The following is a 12,799-nucleotide window of genomic DNA, read 5'->3' as shown; positions in this document are numbered from 1 at the left end:
GTCTCAAAATTTTATGTATAGTGCAAACTAATCATATTGAAATTTGAAGGTTGTTAAAAATATTGAAATATCTTTAATAACATTTGTGAAATATTTATAATTATGTTATTTATGAATGTTAATTATTTTGCATTGTATAAAAACAAATTTAAATGGGGACTAATATTTGGCTACATATGATAAAATATTAATGATGAATCTAAGTGGTAGATATATGGTTATTGGATGTAAAATTATTTTAACCTTTAAGTATACTTGAATATTTTTGCTTTAAAAATAATTAAAAAGTAAACTGTTATAATCTATTCCATTAACACTAATTCAGATAACAGTTAATATTGGCTTATTTCCTCAAATAACATCAGCCCTCTTTGGAAATGGGAATTAGATTTAATTTTTATCTGGGATTAAGGGTAGACGGAGAGGAATATGGATTACATCTAATATTACAGGCATTATCAAATGAGAAAAGACATGCAAAATACTATCAGTAGTGGTTGTTTATAAGAAAAAACAAGTATCTTAAGAATTGAGCTATTGTTATTGGTACAAGTCTTTCAGTATAGGAACACAAAAAAAATCTAAGTCTATGGGAGGATACTAATTAGAGTACTTGGATAATAGAGGGACTCAGACAAACACAAAGTATCACAAGGAAGTTCATTATCTTTGCTTTTCCACTGTGTAGAAAAAAACAATTACTATCACAAAAATGGATAATACACCTGACATTTTATGATAAAATCTCAAAGTTATCTCAGGGAAAAAAAAAATCCTTATCTTTTTATAACCTAAGACAGAAATAAAATAAGGAATGCTATGTAATTATTGGAAATACCTAGAAGACTAGAACATTCTAATCTATTGCTATCCCATAGTTTAATACGTTTTCTTGAGTGACTACCACAATGACATTAAGAATCTAATAAATTAGGCTTTCCTGGTGGCACTCGGGTTAAAGTTTCAGCGCTATCAAGCTTTCACCATCTACTGCAATATGATTTCTATCCCTGGCCACGGAGCTAACCCATATGGTGCAGCAGACCTCTCCTGGCTCACCCTCTGCTCCCCTCAGCAGTGTATTTCAGTAGATCTGCCCATTCTTTCTGTTCCCCACTCTGTCTCCGGTGAATCCTCTACCACTGCCCACAAGCTCTGCACCGCAGTTTTTGTATGCATAAATAAATAAAATATATTTTTTAAAAAAAGGAATCTAATAATAAATTGAACCTCCCCGATGGAGCAAGGAGTTAAGTCTCAGCACTATGAAGCTATCCACAGCCACTACGCCAAGAGTTTGCTCCCTGGCCAGGGATCGAACCCACATAGTGCTGCAGACATTTCCTGTCTCACCCACTGCTCCTGTCAGCAGTGTTTTCCAGTAGATCCGCCTGCTCAGCTCCCCAGTCTGTCTCTGGTGAATCCTCTCATATCCCCTGATCCTGCAACTTTGGCCTACACCCAAGCTGTTGCATGTATAAATAAATAAAATAAATCTTGTCCTTTTAAACAAGGAAAATATGGGCAAAAAAACTGAAGATAAACTATTAAAGAATTCTGGCATTTCTTAAAAATAAAAAAAAAAGGAAATTGTCTATCCAACAGGATCTACTGAATCTTGTTAATACAGAAAGTTCATGACTTTTTTAGTTCAGGGATATCCCCATACCCCTTTCTCACTAGTTCAGTATCAATATATCCAACATGTGACAGAATTGCAGATGATGGAAGGAAATGACTGTTTTTGGAGTTCCTTGAAAGCTCTGTCCCTGAAACATACTCAATATTGTTTCCAAATTTGTATTTTCCTGGAATACCTCTATTCTGACAGTGGTAATTATTTGATTTGACTAAGAGTTCAGCTATGTGCAGGTGGAATGAGGGGCTCATCCTACCTAGCCCCTGAATATCACCCAAATAATATCAAACTTTTGGCAACATCTCAGCTGTCACAGGAAGGCCCCTGAGCTGGGAAGTCTGCCATAACCAGGATGGTGGGTGTTTTACTTTTCTCCTCTTTGCCTTTCCCTCTGTGGCCAGCTTTGTGGTTTGCTTGCTCTGCCTGGCAAATCTCTATCTGATCCCAGTTCCTGAAACTCTGCTCAACATTTGCCTAGACTCCTGATGATGGGATAATTCCATTTGATAACCCATTAATTGGTAATCCCAGTCCTGCAGTTGGCCATCAAACTGCAGCTCCAAGTTACAGAGTATTCAGGCATAGAGGTACATACAGCTACAGAAAATATGGACCTGGATGCTTGGGCAGCCTATTCTGGAATACAGGTGCCTTGCAGTCTCTCAGAATGGCATGAAGAGGCTAAAGCCTAAAACCCAAGCCTAAAAGCACAAGTGCTACTATCTTGTTCCTTTTTGCACCTTGTTCCCCACTTTCCCAATATGACAATAATATAGGTAGAGACAGTTTATGTCCCAAAATTCATATCAAAGCAGCTACAGAAGTCAAACTTTGCTCCATTTCCAAAGATTTTCCATTGTCTTCTTAGCAGTATATGTGTGTGTGTGTGGGGGGGGAATGCCACAATATCATTAAATAAGGTTAAAATCTATGTTCCCATTCCTTAACTGGCAGGCAAATTTGGTATAGTTGAATAACAAAGGGAATTATTAGATTGCCATGAGAACTGGGCCATGAGTCTGATGACATTGACCATGAACAACAAATTTTCAGAAATGCAGAAGCAAAATCAGGACATGTTCTCTGTCAAAGTTCAATGCCCAACACCGGATATTCCAGTAAATATTACAAATGGGCACCCTCAGTAAGAAAGTAAAAGACATATTCAAGCCCTTCCTTACAGCAGATGAAACCACCCCTCTTGCCCACTGATCCTCTCAGCTATATATTCAACAAATCCAACTTTTACATCCTCAAAATGCATGGATAATGTTTTAAAGAGGAAATGGACAAATTGGAATCCTCATATTTTAATGGTATGCAACATGTTGCAGTCACTATGTAAAACACTAAGGAAATTTCTCAAAAAGTTAAATAATTTACCAAACAAACTGGCAATGTATCCCTAGATGTATAACTGAGAAAACTGAAAACACAGGTTCATAGTAAAACAAAAGTGTTCAAAGTAGCATAATTCCTAATAGTAACAAGTGGAAATAATCCAAATTCATATCAACTGATGAAGAAATAAACAAAATGTAGTATATCTATGCAATGTGATATTATTAAGCCATGAAAAGGGGAAGCATATGACAATGTGGATATTCTGAAACATAATACTAAATGAAATAAACCAGACACAAAAGGTGACATATTGTTTCATTGTATCTTTTGGAAATATCCAGATTAGGCATTTGAATGGACAGAAAGTAATTGATTGTATGGCACTATGATGAAGGAGAGGGACAGAAGAAAGGGTCTGCATTATTTAGAGGGGATTAGCATTTGATAGATTTTCAAAATATTTCTCATTTAGCATTATTACTTTTTAAATATTTTTTAATTATTTATGCAAGCACTGGGTACAGACAGAAGAGCGGGAGGGTGAGAGAATTCACCAGAGCCAGAGTGGAGAACAGAACAGGCAGACTGACGAAGTACACTGCTGAAGGGAGCAGAGGGCAGCAGGAGAGTTCTGTGCACCATGTGGGTCCCTCGCCTGGGGGATCCAGGGATCCAACCAGCGCTGAAGAGGCTGGGGGCAGCTTCGCAACCCAGCACTCAACCACTGTGCCACTGGGGAGGCCCTAGCATTATTACTTTTATGACACAGAAAAAGATACTTCAGCATCTCCTTGTGCTTACTTTAAGGACTAACCTACAAATGAAAAAAAAAAAAAAACCCTGAATGTCATGCAGAATCCAAATGATTTGCATATAGATGCTATTTTGAAGACGATTTCTTCCTTTGTAGCATATACATTTTTTTAAATTAATTAATTTATTTATACAAGCACTGGGTACAGTCAGAGCAGGGGAGGGTAAGAGAATTCACCAGAGCCAGAGTGGCGAACAGAACAGGCAGACGGATGAAATACATTGCTGAGGGAAGCAGTGGGCACAGCAGGTGAGGTCTGCGCGCCACATGGGACCCTCGCTGGTGGCTGGGATCCAACCGGCACTGAAGAGGCTTTGGACAGCTTCACAGCCCAGCGCTCAACCACTGCACCACCAGGGGAGGCCCTGTAGCATATACATTTTTAAGGAATCTAACCTTGCATAATTATAATTTATTTTATTATATGTTATACCTCTATTGTATTCCTGAATAAAACCCGCTTTTCCCATTGTGTATAATACTCTTAATATGGTAATTTATTTGTTTTTTGTTTGCTAGTATTTTCTTTATTAGTTTTGCATCTATAGTCATACAATGTATTAATTAGTAGTTTTATTGTAGTGTCTTTGGCTTTACTACAGGATTTATTATTGGCTTTAATAATTAAAAGAGTCATTACAAAATGAGATAAGATATATCCCATCCTCTTCCATTTTTTGAAAAATTTGCAAGGATTGATGTCAATTCTTCAAATATTTAGTAGAATTCACCAGGAAATTAATCAGGTTATGGACCTTTCTTTGATGTTTTGTGATTACTGATACAATATGCACTTGTTGTAATTTATATTGAGACTTTCTACTTCTACTTGATTCACTTTTGTCTGTGTGCTTCTAAGAACATTTTCATTTTATTTAAGTTATATAATTTTTATATAATAAGTTAAAATTATTTGTTAAATAATTTTTATTTAAGTTATATAATTTATTTAAGTTATATAATCCTTATTTTGTTATTTTGAATCTTGTCCTCTTTTCCCCCAGTAAAGTCTTGCTAAAGGTTGATAAATATTTATTCATAGTCAATATTTGCCTTTACTTTCTACCCTGACTGTTTTTCAATGTGCAGTGTATTCATCTACTTTCTACTATTTATTATTTTCTTATTTTTGATTGTTTTGAGTTCAGTTTGCATTTTTTTCTGGGTGTTAAGGTGAAAACTAAGTTCACTGATTTGAGAACGTTTCTTAAAGTCAACATTTTTTTTTTAAAGAATTATTTATTTATGCATACAAGAGCTGGGGTACAGGCCAAAGATGCGGGGGGCGGGGTGAGAGGATTCACTACACAGAGTGGGGAAAAGAACAGGTAGACTGACTGAGATACACTGCTGAGGAGAGCAGCAGGAGAGATAGGAGAGGCCTGCTTCACCACGTGGGTTGCTCTCTGGCTGGCCGGGGATCAAATTTGTGCTTCAGAGGCTGCACGTTGCTTCATAGTGTGGTGCTTAACCACTTGCTCCACCAGGAAGGCCCTTAAAGTCAACTTTTACAGTAATAATCTCTCTTATCTATTGCGACCTGCATGCTACAAGTTTTGTTAAGAAACATTTCATTATCATTCATCTCAAAGTATTTTTTAATCTTCCTTTTGAAATCTTGTTTTAACCTATGGATTGTTTAGAATTGTATTGCTTAATTTCCACATTTTAGTGAACTTTCCATGTTTTCTTATTTTCTAATTTCATTTTATTTAATTGAAAATATACTAAGTATGATTTTATTTTTTAATTAAATGAAATATATTGTAGCCTAAATAATACTCCATGCAGTATGTGTTTCATCTGTGAATAATTTCATAAGAAACTCTATTATTGGGCCTCCCCTGGTGGCGCAGTGGTTGAGTGCTGGACTGCGAAGCTGCCTGCAACCTCTGCAGCGCTGGTTCGATCCCTGACCCCCGGTGAGGGTCCCACATGGCACGCAGACCTCTTCTGCCATGCCCGCTGCTCCCCTCAGCAGTGTATTTCATCAGTCTGCCTGTTCTGTTCCCCACTATGGCTCAAAAAAATATGGAGGAAAAGCGGCAGGTCCCAGTGAGAACTGGGACAGGGAAGATAAACAGACGACTCCAGCAAACTACCCGAAGAAGAAAGTCACCATAAAAGAGGACTAGAAGGGAGGAAAGCGCAGAACCCTGCTCCCCTCCCCCGCCCACAGAGTCCGCACTCTCCAACCCGCAGAGAGGAGGAAAACAACAAACTAAAACGACCAACAAGAACAAACTACACAGCAAGCGGGACTGTGAGTGGAAAGGAACTATTGCAGCCACCACACCCCGTGAACGGGAGCTGTGGAGAACCCTGCAGGATTTGCCAAATCAGTGAGCGAATGGCTCCGGGCGCCATTAGAGAAGAACATAGAGACTCTGGAGACGTGCACACAGCCCCAGGCCGGCCGGTAAGCTTGCAGGGGGAAAAGCTGCGTGCTTGGCGCACTTGAAAAGCAATCGCAAATTGGGATCGCGGCTGCCCAGGTCCCCGCGCCTGCGACCTAGGCTTTGGGGGAGACGCGCGGAAGCCCTCACTGGGGTGAAAGTCCCTCACTGAGTAAGCAGGAACCAGGCGCGCAGGCACGGGAGCGGGGTGCAAAAGGCGCCATTCCCGCACCACTGAACTGGGCTACAGCCCGCGTCCTGGACCTGAGGGCTTTGGAACTGAGACCTGGGGCATGAAATTCGGGGCGTGGGTTCTCCACGAAGGTGGGGCACAGGCAGACACAGCACCCCAAAGCCATTGAGGTTTACCATACCATTCCCGCGCTGTTCCCTGTCCCACGGGGTGGGGGGAGGAGAAAAACAGCCCCCCCAAGGACAATAGGAGAGATCTCTGGCGCCACCTAGCGACCAGGAAAAAAAAGTCACTAACACCCCATAGAACAGGAAATTTCTTAAGACTGCTTGAAAAGGGCAGAAGTCTCCCGGAGGAGACAGTGGCCAGCTGGGAAGTTAGCCCACGCCAGGCCCCTTCCGAAGAGCAGTCTGAGCCCACAGAGGGAACAGGCACCCACGGCCGGTGCAGACCAGGTGCGCAGAAGAGTGTGCCTGAGACCGGAAGCGCAGGGACTGAGTCCCGCGTCGCCATTTTAGAACAGGGACATTTCTTCAGTAAAGACTGCCTGAAACCAGCAGAAAGCTCCCTCAGAAGCCAGAGATGGCTCCTGGAGGAGCCAGAGGGGAGTGGAGAAGTTCACCCAAGATGCCGGCCAGTCCGAGCAACACAGTGTCCCAATACATACGACAAATTAGAAAACAGACGGAAGGGAGTAGAAGAACCACACGCAACCTAACAACTCCTCAGGAAAAGAGCACACCACAGAAAGAAAACCACCCTCCAGATTACAACGACAGTAACTTGGAAGAACTTCTGAGACTTCCAGAAAGAGAATTTAAAATTGCTGTGATTAAAAAACTGACAGAAATCATAAAGGAAAACAATGATATGAGAAAAATAATCAACGATCAGAAGAATGAAATTGAGTCTGTAAAGAGGGAAGCAAAAGAAACACGGGAGATCAAAGAATTAATGGAGGAACTGAAGAACTCTGGGAAAAGCAATGAAAGCAGAATAGATGAAATGGAAGAACGAATAAGTACTCTTGAAGACACAGAAATAAAAAGAACCAAAACAGAAAAGAAAGAGAAGTACGAAGGAAAAAGAATGAAGAAAGACTTCGGGAACTATCTGACTCCATGAGGAAAGGGAATATAAGAGTTATAGGAATTCCAGAAGGAGAGGAGAGAGATGTAGGAACAGAGAAAATATTCCAGGAGATAATTGAAGAGAACTTCCCAAATGTGAAGAAGGAGCTGAAAATAGATATACAAGAAGCAAGAAGAACACCAAACTTCCACGACGAAAGGAAAAATACAGCAAGACACATAATAGTAAAGCTCCCAAGAATCCAGGACAAGGAAAAAATAATGAAGCTGGCAAGAGGGAAGAAAAAGATAACATTCAAAGGAAAACCAATCAGGCTGACATCGGACTTCTCTGAAGAAACACTACGGGCAAGGAGAGAGTGAGGGACATAGTCAACAGACTCCAAGAAAACAGATGCCAACCAAGAATAATCTATCCCGCAAAGCTCTCCTTCCTCTATGAAGAAAGAATAAGGACCTTCCCAGACAAACAGAAACTCTGGAATTTCATTAAGACTAAACCCCCACTCCAAAAAATACTACAAGGAATCCTAAATCCAGAACCTCAGAGGGACGAATAACAACGAAAGAAGGCCAAAAAAAAAAGTTATAAAAAGAATAAATAAATAAAATCAAAGGAAAGACAAACACAATGGCAAATACAGATGCTAACATATCAATATTAACTCTAAATATAAATGGACTAAACTCTTCAATAAAAAGACACAGAGTGGCAGCCTGGATTAAGAAACAAAACGCAACCTTTTGCTGTCTCCAGGAAACACATTTAGCTACAAAAGATAAAAATAGGCTCAAAGTTAAAGGATGGAAAACAATCCTACAAGCAAATGGACCAAAAAAGAAAGCAGGAACAGATATACTTATATCAGATAAAACAGACTTCAAACTCAAAAAAATAAAAAGAGACCCCAGTGGTCATTACATTATGATCAAGGGGACAATATTTCAAGAAGAAATGACACTCATTAACATATACTCACCAAACGAAGGAGCACCAAAATATATCAGACAACTGTTGTCCTCTCTGAAAACAGACATCAGAGAAAACACAGACATAGTGGGAGACTTCAACACACCACTATCAACAATGGATAGATCAACAAGACAAAAAATAAGTAAAGAAACTAAAGCTCTAAATAAGGACCTAGAGCATTTGGGCTTAACAGACATCTATAGAACACTAAACCCCAAAAAAACGGAGTACACATTTTTCTCAAGTGCACAGGGATCATTCTCCAGGATCGATCACTTAGTGGGGCAGAAGACAAACATCAACAGATACACAAAGATTGAAATCATACCAACCATCTTTTCTGACCATAAAGGCATCACACTAGAAATAAACCATAAAAGGAAGGCAAGGAATTTTCCTACCTCATGGAGATTAAAAACCACACTACTGGAAGACCACTGGACTAATGAGGAGATCAAAGAAGAAATTAAAAAATTCTTTGATTTGAATAACAAGGAGGACACCAATAGGCTAAATGTATGGTATGCAGCAAAAGCAGTAATAAGAGGAAAATATATAGCAATAGAAGCTCACATCAAGAAACAAGAAAGAACTCAAAGAAACAACCTAATCTCGAAGCTCAAAGATCTAGAAAAAGAACAACAAAAAAACCCCAAAACCAGTAGAAGAAAAGAAATAATAAAAACCAAAGCAGAAATAAATGAAATTGAAACTAAAAATACAATCCAAAAGATCAATGAAACCAAGATCTGGTTCTTTGAAAAAATCAATAAAATAGACAAACCCCAGGCCAGGCTCACAAAGGAAAAAAGGGAGAAAGCACAAATAAACAGGATCACAAATGAAAGAGGAGAAATCACAACGGACACAGCAGAAATCAAAAGAATAATCAGTAACTACTATGAACAGTTATATGGAAACAAGTTCAACAATCTAGAGGAGATGGACAAATTCCTACAACTCTACAATCACCCAAAGCTAGATAAAGAAGAAATAGAACACCTAAACAGACCAATTACAATTAGCAAAATTGAAATGGTAACCAAAAACCTCCCCAAAAACAAAAGCCCAGGACCTGATGGATTTACAAATGAATTCTACCAAACATTCAGAGACGAATTAGTGCCTTTCCTTCACAAACTCTTCCAAAAAATTGAGAAGGAAGGGAAAATACCAAACACATTCTATGAAGCCAACATTACACTAATACCAAAACCGAACAAGGACAACACAAAAAAGGAAAACTACAGGCCAATCTCCCTAATGAACACTGATGCAAAAATCCTCAATAAAATTTTAGCTATCAGAATCCAACAATGTATCCATAAGATAATTCACCACAACCAAGTAGGATTCATTCCAGGGACACAAGGATGGTTTAACATCTGAAAATCAATCAACGTTATCCAACACATCAACAAAAAAAATATAAAAACCATATGATAATATCAATAGATGCTGAGAAAGCTTTCGACAAAGTGCAACACCCATTCATGATAAAAGCCCTTGAAATTCTTGGGATACAAGGAACATACCTCAACATCATAAAGGCCATCTATGACAAGCCAACAGCCAGTATCATTCTCAATGGTGAAAAGCTGAAAGCAATTCCATTAAGATCTGGAACAAGACAAGGATGTCCACTCTAACCACTGCTTTTCAATATAATACTGGAAGTCCTAGCCAGAGCAATAAGACAAGAGAAAGACATCCAAGTAATCCAAATAGGAAAAGAAGAAGTCAAACTATCACTATTTGCAGATGATATGATAATATACGTAGAGAACCCCAAAAACTCCACAGAAAAACTAATTCAACTAATCAATCCATTTAGTAAAGTGGCAGGATACAAAATCAACACGCAAAAGTCAGTAGCCTTCCTATACACAAACAATAAATCTGAAGAAGAAGAAATCAAAAAAACCATCCCTTTTATTACTGAAACAAAAAAAAATCAAATATTTGGGAATAAATCTAACAAAAGAGGTAAAGGACCTATACAAAGAAAACTATAAAACACTGTTAAAAGAAATAGAAGAAGACACAAAGAAATAGAAAGACATCCCCTGCTCATGGATTGGAAGAATAAACATTATTAAAATGGCCATCCTCCCAAAAGCAATATATACAGATTCAATGCTATTCCAATCAAAATTTCAATGTCATTCTTCAAAGAAATAGAGCAATTATTGATGAAATTCATATGGAATCACAAAAAACCCCGAATATCCAAAGCTCTCCTGAAAAAAAAAGAAGGGAATGGAGGCATCACACTCCCAGACTTCAAACTATACTACAAAGCCATAATAATCAAAACTGCATGGTATTGGAACAAGGACAGACATACAGACCAATGGAATCAAATAGAAAATACAGAAATAAACCCACAGATCTATGGTCAACTAATCTTTGACAAAGGAGCAAAGACTATGCATTAGAGCAAAGAAAGTTTGTTCAATAAATGGTGTTGGGAAAACTGGGTCGATACATGCAAAAGAATGAAGCTTGACCACTACCTCACACCATACACGAAAATCAACTCAAAATGGATTAAAGAACTAGACATAAGACCTGAAATCACAAAATATATAGAAGGAAATATAGGTGAAACACTACGTGATTTGCACATCAAAGACATCTTTACAGACACATCACCCAAAGCAGTGATAGTGAAGGCAAATATAAACAGCTGGGACTACATCAAATTAAAGAGCTTCTGCACAGCAAAAGAGACAATAACAAAAACAAAGAGAAACCCCACCAACTGGGAGAACATTTTTGAACCCAACACTATTGATAAAGGAATGATCACAAAAATCTGCAAAGAGCTGATGAGACTCAACAACAGCAAAGAAAATAATCCAGTTAAAAAATGGGCAGAAGAGCTAAAAAGAAACTTCTCTGAGGGCCTCCCCGGTGGCGCAGCGGTTGAGCGCTGGGTTGCGAAGCTGCCCGCGGCCTCTGCGTGGCCGGTTTGATCCCCGGCTGCTCCCCGGCCACCGGAGGAGGGTCCCACATGGCGCGCAGCCCTCTCCTGCCGCCCGCTGCTCCCCTCAGCAGTGTACTTCGGTCCTTCTGCCTGCTCTGCTCCCCGCTCTGGCTCTGGTGAATTCTCTCACCCTCCCGTGCTTCTGACTGTACCCAGTGCATGTATAAACAAACAAACAAACATAAATAAATAAATAAAAACATGCCTCTATTAAAAAAAATTATTTAAAAAAAAAAAAGAAACTTCTCTGAAGAGGAAATGCAAATGGCCAACAGGCATATGAAAAAATGTTCAACATCACTTGTAATCAGGGAAATGCAAATCAAAACTACCATAAGATACCATCTTACACCAGTGAGAATGGCACATATTAAAAAAACTAGCAACAACAAATGTTGGAGAGGGTGTGGAGAAAAAGGAACTCTTCTGCACTGTTGGTGGGAGTGCAAACTGGTCCAACCACTATGGAGAGCTGTGTGGAGATTTCTGGACCTACTAAACATAGAGCTTCCATATGATCCAGCAATTCCACTCCTAGGTATCTACCCAAAGGACACAGAAACATCAATTCCAAAGAACACCTGCACCCCTATGTTTATAGCAGCACTGTTTACAATAGCTAAGCTTTGGAAACAACCCAAATGCCCAAAAATAGATGACTGCATCAAGAAGATGTGGTACATATATACCATGGAATATTACTCAGCATTCAAAAAAGATAAGCACATGCAATTTGCAGCACCATGGATGGCGCTGGAAGGGATCATGCTCAGTGAAATAAGCCAGAAAGAAAAAGAAAAATACCGGATGGTCTCACTCATAGCAGGAATCTAGAATACTTAAATAAGGGACCAGGAACATGAATAACTATAAGAAAGTGAAAATCAGAATCAACAAAAAACTATGAAACAGAGACACTTTTGGGGGGGGTGGGGGGCGGGATGGGAGGGATTGGGATCAGAAAGGGGGGGTTTCAACTGTATGGGGAATATAAAAATAAAATTTATTATTAAAAAAAAGAAAAATAAATAAATAAATCTTAAAAAAAAGAAATTCTATTATTCTATATATGACAATTGGAGTGTTCTATAGATGTCTGTTAGTGACATGAAATTTATAGTGCTGTTCAAGTCCTTTGTTTTCTTGATGTTCTTCCAAACTAATCATTCAGTGCATTATTAAAAGTGGAGTATTGAAGTGATCAACCATTAATTTTGAACTATGCCTCATCCTGTTCTATCATTTACTTCATATAAATTTGGAACTCTATCATCAGGAACATTTATAAGTTATATATTTTTGTCACAACTAACTCTTTTTGTCTCTCATATATGTTTATTTGGCCTGATATTAGTATGGT

The sequence above is a fragment of the Talpa europaea genome (genome assembly GCF_964194135.1).
Source record: "Talpa europaea genome assembly, chromosome: 11".
NCBI classification, from domain to species: domain Eukaryota; kingdom Metazoa; phylum Chordata; class Mammalia; order Eulipotyphla; family Talpidae; genus Talpa; species Talpa europaea.
Note: the sequence above shows the minus strand (reverse complement) of the source record.